This window comes from Pelobates fuscus, chromosome 2 (assembly GCF_036172605.1).
Source record: "Pelobates fuscus isolate aPelFus1 chromosome 2, aPelFus1.pri, whole genome shotgun sequence".
NCBI lineage: Eukaryota > Metazoa > Chordata > Amphibia > Anura > Pelobatidae > Pelobates > Pelobates fuscus.
In genome coordinates this window covers 181,914,784-181,926,827 of record NC_086318.1, presented here as the reverse complement: position 1 = coordinate 181,926,827, position 12,044 = coordinate 181,914,784, and the positions used below count along the sequence as shown (strand labels likewise).

Below are 12,044 nucleotides of genomic sequence, written 5' to 3'. Positions count from 1 at the left end.
ATGTGAGAGTGAGGGGGGGTGATGTGAGAGTGAGGGGGGGTGATGTGAGAGTGAGGGGGGGTGATGTGAGAAGGAGGGGGGGTGATGTGAGAAGGAGGGGGGTGATGTGAGAAGGAGGGGGGTGATGTGAGAAGGAGGGGGTGATGTGAGAAGGAGGGGGGTGATGTGAGAAGGAGATGGGGTGATGTGAGAAGGAGATGGGTGATGTGAGAAGGAGGGGGGGTGATGTGAGAAGGAGGGGGGGTGATGTGAGAAGGAGATGGGGTGATGTGAGAAGGAGATGGGGTGATGTGAGAAGGAGATGGGTGATGTGAGAAGGAGGATGGGTGATGTGAGAAGGAGGATGGGTGATGTGAGAAGGAGGATGGGTGATGTGAGAAGGAGGAGGGGTGATGTCATAGGGGGGTGTGATGTGAGAAGGAGGGGGGATGGTGTGAGAAGGAGGGGGGATGGTGTGAGAAGGAGGGGGGATGTGAGAAGGAGTGGGGTTGATGCGGAGGGTGGTGGGGGACGGTGAGCTGAGGGTGGTGGTGGGGTGGGGAGTCTGAGGGTGGTGGTGGGGGATGGTGAGGCTGAGGGTGGTGGGAGTGGTGAGGCTGAGGGTGGTGAGAGTTGATACTGAGGGTGATGGTGGTGGTGAGGCTGAGGGTGGTGGGGTGATGCTGAGGGTGGTGGGGGGTGGTGAGGCTGAGGGTGGTGGGGTGGTGGTGAGGCTGAGGGTGGTGGGTGGGTGGTGAGGCTGAGGGTGGGTGGTGAGGCTGAGGGTGGTGGGGGACGTGAGGGTGGTGGGGGTGAGGCGTGATGCTGAGGGTGATGAAGCTGAGGGTGGTGGTGAGGCTGAGGGTGGTTGGGGGTGGTGATGCTGAGGGTGTGGGGGTAGTGAGGCTGAGGGTGGTGGAGGGTGGTGAGGCTGAGGGTGGTGTGGGGGTAGTGAGGGTGAGGCTGAGAGTGGTGGGGGTGGTGAGGCTGAGGGTGGTGAGGGGGTAGTGAGGCTGATGTGGGGGGTAGTGATGCCAAGAGTGGTGGGGGGTAGTGAGGCTGAGAGTGGTGAGGGGGTAGTGATGCTGAGGGTGGTGGGGGGTGAGACTGAGGGTGGCTGGGGGTAGTGAGGCTGAGGGTGGTTGGGGGTAGTGAGGCTGAGGGTGGTTGGGGGTAGTGAGGCTGAGGGTGGTTGTGGGGGGTGAGACTGAGGGTGGCTGGGGGTAGTGAGGCTGAGGGTGGTTGGGGGTAGTGAGGCTGAGGGTGGTTGGGGGTAGTGAGGCTGAGGGTGGTTGGGGGTAGTGAGGCTGAGGGTGGTTGGGGGTAGTGAGGCTGAGGGTGGTTGGGGGTAGTGAGGCTGAGGGTGGTTGTGGGGGGTGAGACTGAGGGTGGCTGGGGGTAGTGAGGCTGAGGGTGGTTGGGGGTAGTGAGGCTGAGGGTGGTTGGGGGTAGTGAGGCTGAGGGTGGTTGGGGGTAGTGAGGCTGAGGGTGGTTGGGGGTAGTGAGGCTGAGGGTGGTTGGGGGTAGTGAGGCTGAGGGTGGTTGGGGTGGTGAGGCTGAGGGTGGTTGGGGTGGTGAGGCTGAGGGTGGCTGGGAGTGGTGAGGCTGAGGGTGGTTGAAGTAGTGAGGCTGAGGGTGGTTGGGGTAGTGAGGCTGAGGGTGGTTGGGGGTGGTGAGGCTGAGGGTGGTTGGGGGTGGTGAGGCTGAGGGTGGTTGGGGTTAGTGAGGCTGAGGGTGGTTGGGGTTAGTGAGGCTGAGGGTGGCTGGGGGTAGTGAGGCTGAGGGTGGCTGGGGGTAGTGAGGCTGAGGGTGGCTGGGGGTAGTGAGGCTGAGGGTGGCTGGGGTAGTGAGGCTGAGGGTGGCTGGGGGTAGTGAGGCTGAGGGTGGCTTGGGGTAGTGAGGCTGAGGGTGGCTTGGGCTAGTGAGGCTGAGGGTGGCTTGGGCTAGTGAGGCTGAGGGTGGCTTGGGGTAGTGAGGCTGAGGGTGGCTTGGGGTAGTGAGGCTGAGGGTGGCTTGGGGTAGTGAGGCTGAGGGTGGCTTGGGGTAGTGAGGCTGAGGGTGGCTTGGGGTAGTGAGGCTGAGGGTGGCTTGGGGTAGTGAGGCTGAGGGTGGTTGGGGGTAGTGAGGCTGAGGGTGGTTGGGGTAGTGAGGCTGAGAGTGGTGAGGGGGTAGTGAGGCTGAGGGTGGCTGGGGGTAGTGAGGCTGAGGATGGCTGGGGGTAGTGAGGCTGAGGGTGGTTGGGGGTAGTGAGGCTGAGGGTGGTTGGGGGTAGTGAGGCTGAGGGTGGTTGTGGGGGGTGAGACTGAGGGTGGCTGGGGGTAGTGAGGCTGAGGGTGGTTGGGGGTAGTGAGGCTGAGGGTGGTTGGGGGTAGTGAGGCTGAGGGTGGTTGGGGGTAGTGAGGCTGTGGGTGGTTGGGGGTAGTGAGGCTGAGGGTGGTTGGGGTGGTGAGGCTGAGGGTGGTTGAAGTAGTGAGGCTGAGGGTGGTTGGGGTAGTGAGGCTGAGGGTGGTTAGGGGTGGTGAGGCTGATGGTGGTTGGGGGTGGTGAGGCTGATGGTGGTTGGGGGTGGTGAGGCTGAGGGTGGTTGGGGTTAGTGAGGCTGAGGGTGGTTGGGGTTAGTGAGGCTGAGGGTGGCTGGGGGTAGTGAGGCTGAGGGTGGCTGGGGGTAGTGAGGCTGAGGGTGGCTGGGGGTAGTGAGGCTGAGGGTGGCTGGGGTAGTGAGGCTGAGGGTGGCTGGGGGTAGTGAGGCTGAGGGTGGCTTGGGGTAGTGAGGCTGAGGGTGGCTTGGGCTAGTGAGGCTGAGGGTGGCTTGGGCTAGTGAGGCTGAGGGTGGCTTGGGCTAGTGAGGCTGAGGGTGGCTTGGGGTAGTGAGGCTGAGGGTGGCTTGGGGTAGTGAGGCTGAGGGTGGCTTGGGGTAGTGAGGCTGAGGGTGGCTTGGGGTAGTGAGGCTGAGGGTGGTTGGGGGTAGTGAGGCTGAGGGTGGTTGGGGGTAGTGAGGCTGAGGGTGGTTGGGGGTAGTGAGGCTGAGGGTGGTTGGGGGTAGTGAGGCTGAGGGTGGCTGGGGGTAGTGAGGCTGAGGATGGCTGGGGGTAGTGAGGCTGAGGGTGGCTGGGGGTAGTGAGGCTGAGGGTGGCTGGGGGTGGTGAGGCTGAGGGTGGCTGGGGGTAGTGAGGCTGAGGGTGGCTGGGGGTAGTGAGGCTGAGGATGGCTGGGGGTGGTGAGGCTGAGGGTGGCTTGGGGTAGTGAGGCTGAGGGTGGCTTGGGGTAGTGAGGCTGAGGGTGGCTTGGGGTAGTGAGGCTGAGGGTGGCTTGGGGTAGTGAGGCTGAGGGTGGCTTGGGGTAGTGAGGCTGAGGGTGGCTTGGGGTAGTGAGGCTGAGGGTGGCTTGGGGTAGTGAGGCTGAGGGTGGTTGGGGGTAGTGAGGCTGAGGGTGGTTGGGGGTAGTGAGGCTGAGGGTGGCTGGGGGTAGTGAGGCTGAGGGTGGCTGGGGGTAGTGAGGCTGAGGGTGGCTGGGGGTAGTGAGGCTGAGGGTGGCTGGGGGTAGTGAGGCTGAGGATGGCTGGGGGTGGTGAGGCTGAGGGTGGCTGGGGGTAGTGAGGCTGAGGGTGGCTGGGGGTAGTGAGGCTGAGGATGGCTGGGGGTGGTGAGGCTGAGGGTGGCTTGGGGTAGTGAGGCTGAGGGTGGCTTGGGGTAGTGAGGCTAAGGGTGGCGAGGCTGAGGGTGGCTGGGGGTGGTTGGGGTGGTGAGGGTGGCTGGGGGTGGTGAGGCTGAGGGTGGCTGGGGGTGGTGAGGCTGAGGGTGGCTGGGGGTAGTGAGGCTGAGGGTGGTTGGGGGTAGTGAGGCTGAGGGTGGCTGGGGTAGTGAGGCTGAGGGTGGCTGGGGGTAGTGAGGCTGAGGGTGGCTGGGGGTAGTGAGGCTGAGGGTGGTTGGGGGTAGTGAGGCTGAGGGTGGTTGGGGGTAGTGAGGCTGAGGGTGGCTGGGGGTTGTGAGGCTGAGGGTGGCTGGGGGTTGTGAGGCTGAGGGTGGCTGGGGGTTGTGAGGCTGAGGGTGGTGGGAGGGTGAGGCTGAGGGGGGTGACAGAGAGCCTACCTTAATTTCCCTGGTGGTCCAGTGGTCTCCCTGGTGGTCCGGTGGCCATTGCTCCTGGTCTGCAGCTCTGCAGAGCTGCAGACCATGTAATCTCGCGAGATGTCAGAGCGTTGCCGTGGTAACCCGCGGCAACGCTCTGATTGGCCGGTTCTCGCGAGACACATGGTCTGCAGCTCTGCTCACTGCGGAGCTGCAGACCGGTGTCTGCGGTGGCTGGCCGGGCAGCCAGGAGGGGCCTCGCACCCGGCGGCATACCGGGCAAGCCGCCGGGCTCCCTCCTGGTGTCAGGTCCTCGGTCACTGACCGAGGACCTGACACACTCTGCCAACAGGCGGTTTAGGCGGCCGCGAGGCCCCAGCCAGCGCGAGGCCTTAGGCGGCCGCCTAAACCGCCTAATTAGAGAGCCGCCTCTGAGTATAATCCTGGTTAGTAACAGTCTAGTAACAATGGCAATGACAAAGCACTGGAGCAGACACCACAACCACCGAACCAGAGAAGCATACACATGCTCTCAAGCATGTGAATGCTGTAAACAGCTGAACAGGAAAAGCATTCATCAGCTTACACTTCTGGCAATCAGCATACAATCCTATTCCTCCCAATAACGAGACGACACTTCGTTTTGAGGTCAAGCAAAACTGACTGTACTGGCACATACAGCCTCTTTTATTCCCAATCCACAAACAGGGTTTTACAGAACAACCAATCAATACGTACAATACACACAGACACTCCCACACAAAATCCTCCCCTCTGCCTGTGATATGATTACTGAACACAATGGTAATATAATTATCACAGACAGAGAAATACAGTTTTATAAAACATATCACAGGGACCTCAAAACATGCAATAACCAATAAACATTGGAACCACATATCCAAAATTCAACCAGATCCGTTCAGTAGTTTGGAAGATACAGTTTAATGCAGATTGCGCAGAACATATACAGATTATATAAAAAATAATTACTGTATAATGTGTCCCCTGTTGTATAGTTTAAAACTACTGCACGATGTCTTTGTGCACCAAATACCGGCGAGATGGCACCATGTAGAAAAGTCACAACAGTGTCTGTGAGTTAAAATGGACGACATCCATTGTTCTCACCATGTGCTTCATCCATTGTTCTCACCATGTGCCTCTAATACATGAAATGGTGGCCACCCAGTAACTCCACAGTATGTCCCCAGATGGTTCTTAAAGGGCCAGTAGCAGCATAATACAATACAACAAATCCTGTATTTAAAGGGTCAAATCTCCCAGGGGCGGCGGAGCTAAGCTACTGAAGAAGAAGGTCGCATGGCCGCGAGGCTCCTGACATTAACTGCCCTAAAAGACTACTACCCGCGCTCACACACGAGCCAGCCTCACCTCAGGATAATCTTTACTTACCCAAGGGCACGATGGGCCGAAAATTGAAAAAGCAGAGAGCGGACAAGCCCCGGCTGGGCATGAACATAGGGGAGCTCTGGCGGCAGGCCCACGATGCCACAGACGCCAAGATGGCGTCCCTGCACGGAGGCTGCACGGATTTCTCAGATGAGAACTGCGACAACGCTGACGAAGTCCTGATACCTGCCCCGGCGCTACCACCGTCGATGCGGGCACAGACCCAGCCGGTAGGATCAAACCCCACCCCGGTGACCATGGAGGCCTTGAGCACGCTCATGGCGGAACACCATGGCAAGATAGCCGCGGATGTGGACCTGATCCGGGGAGACCTCAAAACCATTGCAACACGGCTGGGAGCAGTGGAGGAGACAACCACCAAACATACTTGCCAAATCACGGAGCTCCAGACAGCCGTGCATAATCTGCAACAACAAAACCTGCAGCACGAACATCAACTCTCCACGCTGGAAGATAAACGGCGCCAAACTCATCTGAAGGTCAGAGGTGTAGCAGACACAGTACCCGAGGCAGAGCTCCCACACCTCATCAGGAGAATGCTCGCCGCACTGCTAAACCCGAAGACAGCCAAAGCCATCCTTATCGATGGGATCTTTCGGGTGCCTTGACCAGTAAATGCACCACCTAACTCCACCAGAGATGTGGTGATCCGTTTCCAAACCCTCAAAGACAAAGCTGCAGTACTGGAAGCCACCAGGGGCCACATCACTTACTCTTTCGAGGACATGACCCTGTCCTTCTACGCGGATCTCTCCAGTGGGACACTAGCATGGAGAAGGTCCTTGCGTCAATTTACCACTGAACTGCGACAGCACCAAATTAAATACCGGTGGGGACCAGGCCGGACTTTACAAGTCACCGCCGGGCAAACTTCACATGTCATTCGAGACCCACGCGAGGCCGCGGAGGCCTTGCACAAACTCACTCTCCTGGGGAACTCACCTACAGAACAGGGGACAACGTCCGGACAAGGGCATTCCTTTAGCAGAGATGCAGCCGTAGCCCCAGAGTTCGTGCCACTTCGCCCACCAGCGGCATCCTACGCGACAATCACGACCTGAACCCAAACACAGGGACACTGCTATCCTGGCACACATCACTGCCCCTTGGTCCCCTGGACACAGCCTGATAGTGGTGACTTCTTTCACTCAATTTTGCCGCAGAATCCAGATTGATGGCCGGACTCTCCACACATATCTTCAGTACCCTGCTCAACACATTAAGGGACTGTCTGTTGACAAACTGGGGGGGTGCCCCGGAGTCCATCGGCCCCATAGCATCACCTACTAACCTGAATATACCATAGCTTTAATACCCCCTGTAAGGTACCACTGCCCAACACTACCCAGGGCTCACAGTGCCTGGATCACACCTGTTGGAGCAACGTAGCTAAGTATCGCTCATTGTACAGGCATTAACCACCAAACATTGCCTCTAGGACACTGTGGTTAGCAGTTATTACCCCGATAGGGGAAATTGTTCATCCTATGTTCTTGGTTTCCATAACTATAATTTCTTCAACCGTATGATGTTCTAATCCGATAGTCTATTGCATGACCCTTTCATGTTACGCTTGCATGTTAACTACTTAAACAAAACAAAGTGCAAAAACTGCATGTAATACTGTGCTCTAACACTCGACTCCACAATACACAGCGTGCCGCATGTCCGACAAGTTCGAATTTTTCTTTTCTGTGGTGTCCTTATATTTTGACTGTCCTGCCTAGCCTGACTTCTTTTGTATTGAAAATGTGCTGACGTTGATTGTCGTAGTATTGATTATACCGTCTCTAGCCTCTCATCATTGTTTCTGTCGTAGGTATTACTTGGCTAACGCTCTGACAACATTTGTCTAGGGAGACCGCTAAACGCAAAAAGGAAAGGTCGGCTCCACTTATCTTATATGTAAACTATGATATAGGATGTCCACAAAACAACCAGAATACTAAGCGACCTCTAGCCGCCCCATAAGGCATGCCAGGCATAGCAGACACAATACTGGTATGCCAGTATGCAAACACAAATTGCCAATGCTTGCTTATAGAGGTTAAGACACTAGACACACAAGGTCAGCCTACTAGAGATCCTTATCACATGCCACATTCAAATGAAGTACAGAAAACCCTAGTAACATCTCACGCCTACTCACAACATCTCATGCCTACTCATCACACAGCTAGTATGATCTCTGACCTTCAGATGTACCATATTTCCTTTCTTCAACTGTTAATGTAATTCTGTTAAGTCTTTACTCATAAAATAGAAAAGGCGCAAATGTTTCTGCCACTGTATAACCTGTTACTACCTACGTGTACGCTGTTGTGGCGTTTAATTGATATGTTTGTACTCACCTGCGCAAAAAAATAAAGAATTAAAAAAAAAAAAAAAAAAATCTCCCAGGGGCCATAGTCAGCAGGCAGGAGGCGGGCAAACAGGCTTCTCCAATGCGAGGTTGGTTCCGCCACATTTCTCCCCTTTCCCAAAAGGACTAACAAGGTATCTGGCCTCCTGTCGGTCAGTGCCTTGGTTAGTCCAGCAACCCACCCACAAAACATAGTTAGTAGTGCAGCCCACCCACAATGAAAAGTTACTGTACCTGAGGTAGTGGGTAGCTTGTCCATGTCCAGGGGCTCCACCATGGGTCTGGGGAGTACTAGCCCTCCGGATCGGTGGGTTGCTGCGTGGGCAGAGACCAGCGGTACTCTGCCCTGGTGCCAGCGCTACCACGGAAGTAGCCTGGTTGGGGCTCAGCTGAGGAGCAGGGTTAGTAGGCTCCTTCCTCTGGACCTGGTGTTGCTGCTGGAGGGGAAGACAGTCTGTCTCCCCTTTGGATAAACAGCCCTGCTGCAGGGGGACAGGTCCTTCTGTCCCTACCCCCTGTGGTTTGGGCACAGAGACCATGGTCCCATCTGCACCGGTGTGGGGCTTATCTCCCCTTGGTGGTCTAGGCTGCTGCTGGGGAGAGGGGACAAGGTTCTCCCCTCCCAGTAGACGACTCTGCCACTGGGGAGCAGGACCGACTGTCCATACTCCCTGTAGCTTGGGCGCAAAGACCATGGTCCCATCTGCGCCAGTGGGGAACTTAGTGTCTCCCCTTGGTGGGCTAACCTGCCGCTGGGGAGAGGGGGTAACAAGCTCCTCTCCCTTACACACTTTCAGCCGCTGGGGAGTGGAGACACTGCTCTCCACTCCCTGCATTTCACACTGCCGCTGGGGAAAGGAGACACTGCTCTCTATTCCCTGCAAATCACACTGCCGCTGGGGAGGGGAGACGATGCTCTCCACTCCCTGCACTTCACACTGTCGCTGGGGAATGGAGACACGGCTCTCTATTTCCTGCAAATCAATCTGCCGCTGGGGATCTGGGCTGACCGCCCAGCATCGCTGTAGCTCACCCTGCCGCTGGGGAGGAAGGACGCTACTCTCCTCTCCCTGCAAGGTACACTGCCGCTGGGGAGGGGAGACGATGCTATCCACTCCCTGCACTTCACACTGCCGCTGGGGGTCTGGGCCGACTGCCCAGCATCCCTGTAGGGCCGGTAGAGAGACCGCCGTCCCATCTCCACCTGCCATCTGTGGGTCTTCCCAGGATCAGTCTGTCAGGTCTCTCAACATTTGCGAGTAAGGACCACCTGCCTCCGCACCTCGCAACTCCGGCTGCTGCTGGGGATCTGGGCTGGCTGCCCAGCATCCCGGTGCGCCTGGTGGAGAGACCTCGGTCCCATCTCCACCTGCCTGTTGTGGTTCCTCACAGGACCAGTCTATGAGGACCCCTACTTCGGGTTCCTCCGGCCGCCTCAGGGGAAGACAACTAACCTCCTCAGATGCAGCCTCTACTCGGCTGCTGTGACACTCCTTCCACTGTGCATACTCTCTCTCTTTCGCCAGCCAGAATTCTCAGCCCAGCCTTGTGTTTCGCTCGGTCGTGACCTTGTTCCAGATCACCCGGCGTATCTCCATTGGTACATCCCCATACTGGGCCACTTGCTGCCTCACCTCGGCCAGCCAATCATCTTCAGAGCCAGAGCCTTCCATACCTGTCTGCTCCAAGTCGCTGGATACCTCTGCTCGCAGGGGCGCTGCAAGAGTGCTAGCGTTGCCCTCAATTTGTAACTCTAAACGTTACCAGTGTCTCTGAGCTGCTTCTTCTCGCACTAGGACACCATCCCACCGCTTACCACCAATGTAACGGATCGACAGGCACCCCGACTGGGTACCTCCGTTGAAGGATGCTCCTAGCACTTCCTGAGGACTCCAAGCACTGCAGCAGACACCACAACCACCGAACCTGAGAAGCATATGAATGCTCTCAAGCATATGAATGCTGTAAACAGCTGAACAGGAAAAACATTCATCAGCTTACACTCCTGGCAATCAGCATACAATCCAATTCCCCCCAATAACGAGACGACCCTGTTGTATAGTTTAAAACTACTGCATGATGTCTTTGTGCACCAAATACCGGCGAGATGGCACCGTGTAGAAAAGTCACAACAATGTCTGTGACTTAAAATGGCCGACATCCATTGTTCTCACCATGTGCTTCATCCATTATTCTCACCATGTGCCTCTGATACATGAAATGGTGGCCACCCAGTAACTCCACAGTATGTCCCCAGATGGTTCTTAAAGGGCCAGTAGCAGCATAATACAATACAACATGCCCAAATCCTGTATTTAAAGGGTCAAATCTCCCAGGGGCCATAGTCAGCAGGCAGGAGGCGGGCAAACAGGCTTCTCCAATGCCCAGTGGCGAGGTTGGTTCCGCCACAATGGCCAGCATTAAGTTTTTCAGCAATTTGACATACAGTAACTATTCTATGTAAATGGACTAGAAAGGATAGCTTTTGCGCCTCACGTGCATTAATAAACCTTGAGCACCCATGATCCTGATGCCAGTTTACTGGTTGTCCTTCCTTGTACCCCTTCTGGTAGGTACTAACCACTGCATACCAAGAACACCCCACAAGATTTGCAGTTTTGGAGATGCTTTGACCCCGTCATATTGCCATCATTATTTTGCTTTCGGAAAAGCAACTCTCTCAGATCTTTTCACTTGCCCATTTTTTCTACTTCCAACACATGAAATTCAAGAACTGACTGTTCACTTGTTGCCTAATATATTCCATCTCTTGACAGGTGCCATTGTAACAATATGTAACAATTATAACAAATTATTTACAGACAATAGTATACATTTTATTAATGGGGAGTGTGGTGAAAGTGACCTCGCCACTGGTTTTTGGAGGGGCCTGTTTGACAGCCTCCTACCCTGTGACTATGGCCCCTGTGATAAAACTTAGTTTAAATCACTGTTTGTGCCTTTTTGGATTTTTATGGCCATAGTCGAACTTTCAAAGTGGCACTTTAAACTCCCAAACAATCAAAGTGGCTGCCATTCGACATTTGGACACGTGATCACAGCCATCTTGTTCGCATGGACCAAAACCACGAATAGACTTCATGGGGACTTAGATGCAAATGGCCTGGAACTATTTTTGGCATGAAAACCTTGCGGTTCCCGGTCGGTCCTCCAGCAGACTTAGCAGCGATGCTATGGAACTCTTTTGGGCACGAACACCTGCCTGCACCTGGGCAAAACTATGACTTCCATAAAATTTCTGAACCCCTGATCTGATCTGGGTGATTTTTGGATATGTTGTACACACACATATATATATAGGGATATGTTGTGTTTTGGGGTACTTATGAGACTTTGTGTGTTTTTCAACCTGGAGATAATTGGGTTAATACAGTATCTGACTCAATTATCTCACAGGCAGAGGGGAGGGATTGTATGCTTGTTTTGGGAGTGTCATACATTTAATTACTGTTTTTATTGGTTTGTTAACTTGTGTCCCTGTGCCCAACAAGGTCCACCTGGGTGTCACCCTTGTTGGGAAACTTGAATAAAAGGCCAGTGTGCCTCCATTAAAATTGAGTTCGTCTCATGTGTGGGGGAAAAGGCTGTATCTACTATACTCCCCTGGGATTATAATCACTAGCTCTTTTAAGAGATGTTCCTGCTACGCTCTCTGGAGTAGGAGAAGTCCACCCACTGGAAGCTGGAGGACGCCGAGTTCTGCACTGCAGTGCTGATGGTGTCTGGTGAAGTGCTTGGGGGCTCGGTGAGCACTATGAGCATCCGTCAGTGGAGGTACCCAACCAGGGTACAGGAAGCTCCGTTACAGGGAGTCCCACCCAGTGGTGGATTTATATATATATATATATATATATATATATATATATATATTATTTTTTTGCTAATTGTGTCAATTGCACCACATCCTTTTTTTACTTTTGTTATAGCACTTGAAATCTTCATTTAAAGAAACAATCTTCACACAAAAACAATATTAACTTAATAATTGAATTTTAATATTTTGGTGTGTAAATCATGCCCCTGCAATCTCACTGCTTTAGGAGTAAAATCACTTTGTTTATACAGCCTTAATTACAGCACACGTGACCTTGATTCACATTGCCTCCCTACACTCTTTCTAAAAAAAAGTAACATTCTTTGGCTTCCCTAATTGCAGAGTGTGTTTAATTTAAAAGTTCATA

The 12,044-nt window shown here is 54.5% G+C and overlaps 1 protein-coding gene across 1 annotated transcript in view; it reads right to left on the bottom strand.

The window, feature by feature from the left end:
• Nucleotides 1–12,044, bottom strand: part of LOC134586245 (CD109 antigen-like) — a 368,983-nt gene that overhangs the window by 143,576 nt on the left and 213,363 nt on the right. The gene's annotated exons all lie outside the window — the stretch shown is intronic.